Raw genomic sequence first — 10,792 nt, forward strand, 5'->3', positions numbered from 1 at the left:
CATTGTACAAGCATGTACATATCTATATGACCTCAGAGGGTTGAGAAGTTTTTGTAGTAACATATGGATGGGTTTGCATGTTTCTTTGGTAATAGTGGGCCTCTTCCCTCCTTTTTACATGAATTGTACGAGTCTTTATAGAATTTGTATGGTCATTTGTTTGATAGAAAGTTTTTGGGGACCAAGATCTAATGTGCATATGGGGGTTGATTTGTTTTCGAGCAAGGATACAATTGCTCTTCTTGGTTGCAGAAGAAACTTAATATTTCGTTGATTTCTTTTTTGAAATTTCTTTGCAACTCCCATGATGATGGAGTAGCCGGATTTCCTTTAAGCTTTTGAAACATTGATTGTAGAAGAAACTTAATATTTCATTGATTTCTTTTTTGAAATTTCTTATTTTGATTTTTCTTTAAAGTTCTAGATGATTAATTGAGAATGCTTGAGTTTACCATTTTCAAATGAAGAAAATTCTTACTAAATCATTGGACTTATTACATGTTTGAATCCCATTTCAAGGTGACCCATCAATCTCTCTTTTAATTTTATTTTTCAAAACCCTGTGATGATGTTCATCAAATCATTTGACGTGTTTTATCTTAATGCATCTTTCGGAGTTCCTCAATAGTGTATTGGCCTTATTTTTAGATTTGAATGCTCATATTTAAGTTTATTTCAATCCAATTTCACGTGTTCCCAATACCCTTATTTGCGTTTGAATTTTGAACTTTTTGAAAGGCATTGATGCTTCATTGTAAAATTCATAGCACTTGAACTAGTTCATCACAAGGATCCCTAATACTTCATGGATCACTATTTAGGTTTCATATTTTGAGTGTTGATGGTGTGTCAATGGATTATTTCCACATAATTCAAACGGTTTTATCTTTTATACTTACGCTATGGTTTGATGAGCCATTGTCAAAGTCAAACGGTTTATCTTTTATACTTATGCCATATGGTTCGATGAACCATTGTCAAATTTCAAATGAATATTTTTTCATTTTCCTAGATGGTTTATTAAGAGGATTTCATCTTTCATTTTTGTTTTCCTAACAATTAATCAATCTACATTTGCAATGTTGGTTAAATGAATTTTGAAAATATGATTGAACATTTTTAAAAGTATTTCTATATTTCTTTGAGTGATTGTCAACTTCCTCAATGCATCATTTGAATGAGCCTTATAATGCATTAAGTTATATTTTTTTATGTTCATTTAAAGAATAATATTTTGAAGTTATTTATGGCTCGTTGAGACACATTTAAGCTTGAAATTATGTATTTCAAAAATTTCCATTAATGTTCCAATAAGGCCTTAAAGAAATTTGAACTTGTTCATTTAACACATGATCTCCTTGATGTTTAGCATTGATGGTGCATTTGTACCAACCCTCCCAAATTAATGTTGATTAATACACAATATTTTAGAGAAACATAAAATCTTACAAAAATGTTTGAATATAATATGTTAGGAGTAGGGCAAAGTTTATAAAAGAATGTCTATAGTCAAATGTCACATTTTTTTTGAAGCCTTCCTTGAAAGGAGGAGCATAAAAAAATCCAATATTCAAATTTTCAATGATTCCACCCCATTCCACCCTTTTCACCTCCTATGGATAGTAAAAAATGTCTATGTTGAGTGCATTTGATGATTGTAGTAGTCTACTTGTAGACTTGTGAAGCTTCTTTTGTACTCCAAGCTTGGAATTCTACATCAAATTGGTTAATGTAGGTATGATTTCCTCTCTTTTAATTTTAAGCATTACCAATTTTTTTTTTTTTTTTGTTATTCTTTTCTGTGTAAGGCTAATTCTATTAAAAGGAACAAAAAAATAATATTACAAAGAGGCCTCAACCTCAACCGATATCAGCGGAGTTCATCCTGAGAATCATAACTGCTCCATATTTGGGGAACTAGTTTAACATAGCAAAAAACCAAACATATGTCCTTGACCCAACATCGACAAAACCAGAAGAAAGTTTTGACACAACACCACCTGATGCAGTTGAAAACATGACATAACTGCCTATCATGTGGACAAAAATCAAAACAACAAGAGAATGGACCCAACCCGTCAGCAGTAGAAGCCTGAGTTGGCGCGTGGGTGGCCATGTGGGATTACTTGGGGTCAGGAGTCTCCTCGACAATGGGTTAAGCATACTAGTCCCAATCCTCGTCCTCGTCCGCCACGTTGCCTTCCGCCTTGCCACTTGGTGGCTCCCTCGCCGAAAGGGTGCCCCCCTCAAACTGCCTACAATTGCCATCGAGATTGAAGCTCCCACTGAGCTGCCACCTAGTTGCCGAGTGTCGCCAGTGTTTTCACCTTCCGCATGCAGTCTGGCATGCCGAGTTCACCTGCCTTCTTTCGTTGGGAGGTGCTCAGAACCACGACCAACTCAAACGCTGCGATCCTCCTGAGGATGCTCTTCAGAGTTTCGCACAGGAGCAATGTTCGGATGCTCTTCAGAGTTTTGCACAGGAGCACTGTTCTGATCATTTTCTTCTGAGAAAACTATGGTAACATTAGCAGTTATGATGGGCTTGTTCAGATTGCTCTAGAACCTGAATTGTGTTGAGGAACCGAATTGGGGTGCAAAGGAAAAGTAGCAATTTGAAGCTCGAAATCTCTGTGCTTGGCCATTGAAGCCTTCACATGACCCCGACCACTGCGAGTATAAGGATAATGTCTACGGGGCGAGGTGGGAGGGGGAGAATTTTCTTGGGGAGGAGGTGGTGAGGCAGGTGGTGGTGGTGGTTCAGAGCTTTGCGCTGCCTGTGGGTGAGCGCTACCACCTCGGGTACCTCCTCTACGGCTCCTCATACGGTGATGGACCATAGAAATGTGGTCGGAGTGGAGTTCAGAAGAATGGGAAGTCGGGAAGGATAGCAGAGCTTGAACAAAGGGCGCTTGGGCGGGATTCAAAGGGCAGTGCTTGGAATGGGAGTAATGATGCCTATTTCTAAGGTCAATATAGCACAAAAGCCAACAACGACTCCCGGTAACCGTTCTGCTGTAAGGATTTTCGGCTTGGAGCGGGCAAACGCTAAGGGAGGGAGGGCAAACTGAGCGGCCATTAAATGCTTCATGCAGGCGAGCCTGCGTTCACCTCAAGTGAGCTTGGGATGATGCGATGGCCACCATCTATTTGGTCCGAACGCTGTCAATCCGTCGGCTCGTCATTAAGGCTCTTGGTGTTCCCCCGCATCCGGGTGCGCTTCTTCTTCCTATGCCATTTCACTCTTCACTAGTTCCTTATATTCCAATAACTGGTTTTCAGTGGCTAGCGTAGAAAGCGAACCTGTATAGAGATCCCTCCCACTTTCCACTCCTATATTAGCCAATAGGTAAGCCACTTTATTTCCATGTCGACGTATGTGCTTGAGATTGACCGCTTTGTGGGAAGAGAGCCGGATTTCAATAAGTTCTAGCCGACTCGCCATTCTCCAACTGTTGCTCACTTTGCTTCAAGGTGGTCCTTGCAAAATTTTGTTGACCATATTTATAAGGATTTGCGAATTTTGTTGACCATATTTAATAGAAACAAAATTCAAATTTCTCATCCCAAGCATGATCTTATTTTTGTTGATTGAATGCATGCATTCTTTTATTTATTCCTTTCAAATAAGTATTCAATATGACTAAATTATTACAATCCTTCATGAAATAAGTCCCTCTCATAGCATTTCTTTGTGGAAGGGTAGAGTTACCTCTACATTCAAATTATTATGTCATGATACAAGAACAAAGCTAACTTGTCAAAAATATTGATCATTATATTAGAAAATGGTGCTACGTTTGCTCTTAGATTCAAATGTTAAATTATGCAATTGAATTTTGTATTAAAATATACTAGGGAAGGCTCCTATTTATCCTTTAAAGGAATATACTACTAAATTTGGGGTGTGACCCTATTTTCCAACTTCATTATACTTATTATGAATCTCAAACAAAACCAAATATTTTAGTATTTAACTTCTTTCTTGTAGAAAGACTAAGCCTATTCCAATTTCAAGAGACATTTTGAAATGTAATATTTGTAATTCCTTTGGCGCAATTTGTTATTGAAATGGTGAGTTTTGGGACAATTTTTGTGGATTTGAAAAATAAGAAATATGTAACAAAACATGAAAATATCAATAAAAAATGAACATATATAGAGGTTGTACCCAAGGTGCTCACGAGAACAACTTGGGTAGTTCTAGTCATAATAGTTTACAACATGCCTCTTAATGGGGGGACTTGTTTAGAATGTTTAGAGAATAAACATGGCTTGAAGCATTTGTTAAGCCCATGTAAGAGGAAGATCGGGATGATGATGGATATTCTTACATTTGAATATCTTAGATACATCATGTAGTATCTCAAACTATTACATTTCCTTGTGTTAAGTTGACTAAATGGAATGTGATTTGATAAAAAAGTTCACCCCTTTGGGCTACGTCTTCAGGCCCTGCTCCATTGACTAGGCTTGCTATATTGATTTCAGCAGTAAATGAGTACATAAAAAATTGTTGACACAAGAGTGGCTTGTTTCTCTTACCAAGAAACATTCTCCTACAAATAATTATCACTAAAAAAATATGACTCCCTATAACAAGTCATGATGTCAACAGAAAAATGACACTCTCACAACAGGTCCTTGTACTCCCCCTGAAATCCAAGCACATAAACATACGACAACTCCACAATGAAGTGTTGAAAAGAGCTTCTCTCATGAGAACATTGAGGAAAGACTGAAAATAGTTGCTCTGCTGAAGCAACAACTATTGCAGATGAAACTAGAAGGCTAGAAAACCTCTGAATAGGCTCTCTTAATGTTAAAAAGTGCTTACTTCTTGCTGCAAAAATCTAATTGTCTCTGGCGCTAAAGAAATTGACTCTACAAAAAGGCCATCATACAGTGATTAAATTAGAAAAATGAGGATGCTATTGAGTCTAAGACACTAAAAAAACTCTATCTAGACTCTTCTTGAGCTCAAAAAGGTTAAACACTGAGCAAGATATGCTTCTCCAAGCCAAGCTCTATTACCTGTCCTCTAAATTACCAAACCCTGCTATCTCTGCGACAATTCTCCCTTTACATAATCTGTCGAGCGATAATTTGGATTGGTGCCAACAAGATTCCTGTCATAAAAGGTGCATTTTGTCGCCTGTTTAAATTCACCAATGACCCCTTAAAAGCCAAATTAGGGTCACGTGATGCGCATGTGGCCAGGGGCTAGGGCTACTCACTTGCCCTTGCTGTCGAAGCTCTTGTTCTGTTGGGATAAGGTCATATGTGGCATTGATATGGCTAGGGGCCGAGGCCAAATTCCCACCCCCTCTGGCTTCCGTTCCTTCCACTCTGGGCCACTAACTGAGACCCTGACATATCTTCTACCCTCGTATTTAAAGACCACTTATTTTATTAAATTTGCAAGTTATTCACCTTCTAATTCATTGCATACATTTTTCCCTATTTTATATTCATTCTCTATTTGATTGAGATGATGATTAGGTGAATAACTATGCATATACCTTGATGTGCTTCAATGTTTACATACATAGTAGTAATCACTTGCCTGAACCTTTTTTTTGGGAGATCCTTTTAAAGTCAGCGATATGTTTTTTTACTATTTAAATTGAAACTCAGGCTATTGCTCTTTTCAAGCATGTTATTTAAGTGGATATATTTTGCTCTTTTCAAGCATGTTATTTAAGTGGATATATTTTGCTCTTTTCAAGCATGTTATTTAAGTGGATATATTTCATTTGAAGAGTTGTTGCACATTATCCATGGGGGATTTTGCTACCTTTGTTGCAATGAGTAGATGTGTTATTGGGATCTATTTAAATATCATCTTTGTTGCAATGAGTAGTAGGATTTCCTTTAAGCTTTTGAAACATTGGTTGTAGAAGAAAATATTTCATTGATTTCTTTTTTGAAATTTCTTTGCAACACCCATGATGATGGACTAGTAGGATTTCCTTTAAGCTTTCGAAACATTGCTTGTAGAAGAAACTTAATATTTCATTGATTTCTTTTTTGAAATTAGTTATTTTTTTTTCTTTTTTTCTTCTTCCTTTCTATAAATTTCTTATTTTGATTTATTTTAAAGTGCTAGATGATTAATTGAGAATGCTTGAGTTTACCATTTTCAAATGAAGACAATTCTTACTAAAACATTAGACTTATTACATGTTTGAATCCCATTTCAAGGTGACCCATCAATCTCTCTTTTAATTTTATTTTTCAAAACCTTATGATGATGTTCATCAAATCATTCCACGTGTTTTATCTTAATGCATCTTTGGGAGTTCCTCAATAATTTATTGGCCTTATTTTTAGATTTGAATGCTTATATTTAAGTTTATTTCAATCCAATTTCACGTGTTCGCAATACCCTTCTTTGCATTTGAATTTTGAACTTTTTGAAAGGCATTGATGCTTCATTGTAAAATTCATAGCACTTGAACTAGTTCAGCACAAGGATCCCTGATACTTCAGTTGTAGGGAATGACCCATCAACAACTTGGTCATCCTTGCAGTTGACTTTTTACTTGTTGGTAAAAAAAATTCAGAACACCATAACTTCCTCATCTGACGTCAAATTGAGGCGATTCAAGCGTTTGAAAGGCATTGATGCTTCATTGTAAAATTCATAGCACTTGAACTAGTTCAGCACAAGGATCCCTGATACTTCAGTTGTAGGGAATGACCCGTCAACAACTCGGTCATCCTTGCAGTTGACTTTTTACTTCTTGGTAAAAAAAAATTCAGAACACCATAACTTCCTCATCCGACGTTGAATTGAGGTGATTCAAGCGTTTGAATCCTCTATCTTATATCAAAAAATATGTGAGGAAAAATTTCATTTATTTTCTTGATTTCAATCCTTTATTTTTTGTTTTAATTGGTGCCTTACAGCTCCAATAAAGGTACTCCACCTTGCCTCTGTGTGAAGTCCTCATCTTCATGTCAAGAATTTTGGCTTGCTACAATTATTCTAAACATGCAAGAATAAAAAATTCGATGGATGGAATTTGAGCATTCTCTCCAAAGCCATATTTCTTTCGCTCAAACAAACTTCACCTTAAAGTCTCTCTTTTGGTGAACCCAAACTTGATTTTCCACTTGGAAATCAGAAACTTCTATGCTTGCCCTGCAGTGCTCTGTACTTTTCTTTGTTGTCCTCAAGTTGAACTTGTACTCTTAGATGCACTGGCTACATTTGTTCAATGACATGCTTAGCTTTGTCCACGTTACCATGGTCATCTTCTGCACAATATTTACCAAATATAAAATTCACAAATCACTTAGTGCAAATAAGTGGTTTGTACATGACTTCACTTTACAAAGTACTTATACAGGAATATACAACAATTAATTACAATTTTACAAAGCAAGCAGAATGTATAAAATAATCTACCCATTCTTTGCCTAACTGGGCTAATGGGTTCTCTTTTTACACCCTCTTTGCTTGAACAGATGATTCAAGAACTACATCAGTTTCCACTTTGCCATTTGTTTCTTTCCTTGCAAGGGATCACAAGACGTCTTTGTTCTTCTTGGGACAATTTTCAGATGGAGTTTCCACCACTTTTCAATATAGTGCCCATTCATGCTACAATGGGTAGAAAAGTGCTTACCCTTGGCCATTGACAAGGAAGTCTTCATAACTGAGAGAGGTTCCTCATATCTTGTACCAAGGATGTGTTCCATTCATTTTACCATCGCCTTACATATCTCACAATCAAACACACAATGGTCAGATGCATCACAAAATGTGCAAGGAAACATTTCCCATGAATGAACAAAATTATCAACATTTATGAAATCCCCATGACACTTATACCTGTCTTTTGGGCAATGAATTTGATGAGAAGAATTGGACTTTGCATGTGCCTTTGAACATTCATCTCTCTGTGGAGACAATTTTCCATTATCAATACCATCATGGTGTGACATATATTCACTTGATGATTTCCTTGCCTCAACAATTTTAGAGAACCCTCCAATTTCTCCATGGTCATAACCCAATCCTTCATATCATGGTCATTCCTTCACCTTGATAGGATTAATGATAGCTTGTCCATTGACTCTGAGGCCTCTTCAATCATAACCCATCTGATTTAAAAGCTTCATACCAATACCCTTGTGATGCTTTTCAAAGGCTTCAAAATATGTGTTATCAACATTCACTGAAGGAATCAAATTAGGGGTATTACAATATTTTTGTCATTTTGTCTATCCTAGAAGGAAAACTTCACCCACCTTTAGAATTATGGACGAATTACTCACCCTAGAGTCTTAATGGCCTTCATGCCTACCAATTTTACCTCCATGTGGATCACCATATTGGCTTGAGAATCCAACAAGCTTCCCAAGTGAGTGATTTCATATTTTATTTGGATAAACATCCATGGGAACTAACTTCATAATCGACATATGAGTTCACACCTTCATTACTTTAGTCAAATCATATCTCTAATTGGTTGAAACATTGTATTCCAATGGATGTTCCATGATTGTATTGTTGAGCTAAGACATTGGTAACCATCGGGAGTCATGAAAGATTTGATTACTTTATTGCTCTGCACTATCTTTTAAGACTTTAAAATTAATTGATGATACCTTAAACTTAGCAAAAAGCTTCATGTGAAATATTATGATTATAAACATTCTTTGGATGATGTTTGATAAGTAATCAAAATCAATTAAAATAAGTGTTCATCAAGACAATTGGCTTTTCACATTAATTGATTCATAAGTTCTTTGTCTTGCATCGATTACTAAAACACTTATTGATAAATTTAATGAACACTCTTGTAGTGACTAATTAAATTCTTAATTTTCATTCATATTTCAAATTCAAATGTCTAAATTACATCACTTGCGAAAATTTCTTTAATTCATATTTTCATAATAACAAACCTCAAAATTGAATTGTCAACTCTCTTAAATTTCTTTTCTTAATGCACCATAGGCCATATAGATTAGTATAATTTGTCCTAACTCCTATTTCCTGTATTCATTGAGATTTAGCTAAAGTTTTTGTTAGATTATAAAAATTTCATTTTTCATTTTTTTTTAATTAAATTTTTAAAAATATTTATCAATTATATTTTTACCAAAATTCGTTAAATATGAGAGTTAAAGCGTTCTTCCTTTCACACAATTAAGAGAATTAACCAGCATTTGTTACTTAGATAATTAGGAATCTGATTTCCTAAGCGTTATACTTTATACCTCAATCTAGTAAAAGATAAAAGCTTTGCAAGGCAAAATAATAGTGCCATTTTTCTCTTTTGCATGGGCGAACACGCCCCTCTTCTAATAATGAAGAGTAGTTACATTAATCCTTTAAAACCTTAATATCGATTAATCAATATTTAACTTGTCAAATTGCTTTTGTGATGTGTTTAAAAGATAATTTTATAATTTTCTACGACCAAAAAAAAGGATTATAATAAATTCAAACCTCAAGATGTTAAAGGATAATACCAGTCTTCTATTTAAAAACAAAATAAAAATTTAGGTTTATACACTAATATTTGAAAATATTAAAATTGGTGTCTATATAATTTCCTTTATATTTCATTCATTTAAAATAAATTTTAAAGTTAATTAATTACAATTCTTTTTGAGGTCTTTGTGAAAGTTGAGTACAATTATTTTTTCTAGTAATTGGAAAAATTAATTAAATTGAGGTTTGTGTGAAAGTTAAGTAGATTTTTTTCCTAGTAAATGGACAAATTAACTAATTTGAAGTCTTTGTGAAAGTTAATGAAGTACAATTTTTTTGTGGTAAATGGAAAATTAATTAATTTGAAGTCTTTGTGAAAGTTAATGAAGTACAATTTTTTTGTGGTAAATGGAAAAATTAATTAATTTGACGTCTTTATTTTCTTCTTGTTGTAGAGTGTGAAGCCCATATCAGTTGGTCCATGGGGAGGCGAAGGTGGGGACATGTGGGATGATGGAGTGTATTCAGGGATTCACCAAATAATAGTAGTTTATGGAGATGCCATACATTCCATTCACATTGAATATGATAATAATGGAAGTGCTTTTTGGTTGGAGCATGGAGGAAGTAGTGGAAGCAAAATTGGAAAGGTGATGGCTGAATAATAATAACTATGTTTTATAAATAATATGCATTGATATTGTTTTAATTTTTATATATTGATTAATTTATAATTTATTTTTTACAGATGCAATTGGATAATCCCAAAGAGATTCTGACTTCAATAAGTGGACATTACAACACTTATTTAAGGTCATTGACTTTTGAAAGCAACTTGAAGAAATATGGACCTTATGGTAAACAACAAGGGACTTACTTTTCATTCCCCATTAGCGATGGGAAAATAGTGGGCTTTCATGGTCGGAGTGGTTTATATTTGGATTGTATAGGAGTTCATCTCGCAAATTTACACACTGCGGTGACTCCAAAGGTATGTTTTCATAGTATGTCAAATTAATTAAATTAGAAGCGGGAGAATTTAATTTTTAATTAATAAAAATATGATTTTTCAAAATGTTATTATTTTAGATATGGTTTCATAGTATGTTAAATAATAATATTCATTAAATTATAAGTTTGAAGAATTTTGATTTTAATTTTTTTTTTTATCATAATTTTTTATTTTTTATTTTTAATCTTAAATATAATATAATAAGTAATTTTTTAAAAATATTATAAAATTTTAAATATATTTTAATTTATTTATTAAAAATAAAAATATTTTTTTCTTTTAAAAATATTTAGGATTATAGATTTTTAAATAATAAATTTTAAAAACAT

General features: G+C 34.1%; 1 pseudogene; it reads left to right on the forward strand.

The window, feature by feature from the left end:
• Positions 1-2,954: 2,954 nt before the first annotated feature.
• LOC149190371 (jacalin-related lectin 19 pseudogene) lies at positions 2,955-10,469 on the forward strand (annotated as a pseudogene).
• The last annotated feature ends 323 nt before the right edge of the window (positions 10,470-10,792 follow it).

Source organism: Pinus tabuliformis, chromosome 3_1 (genome assembly GCF_031772625.1).
Source record: "Pinus tabuliformis cultivar Carrire ecotype Pingquan chromosome 3_1, CPIR1, whole genome shotgun sequence".
In the NCBI taxonomy this organism is placed as follows: Eukaryota; Viridiplantae; Streptophyta; class Pinopsida; order Pinales; family Pinaceae; genus Pinus; species Pinus tabuliformis.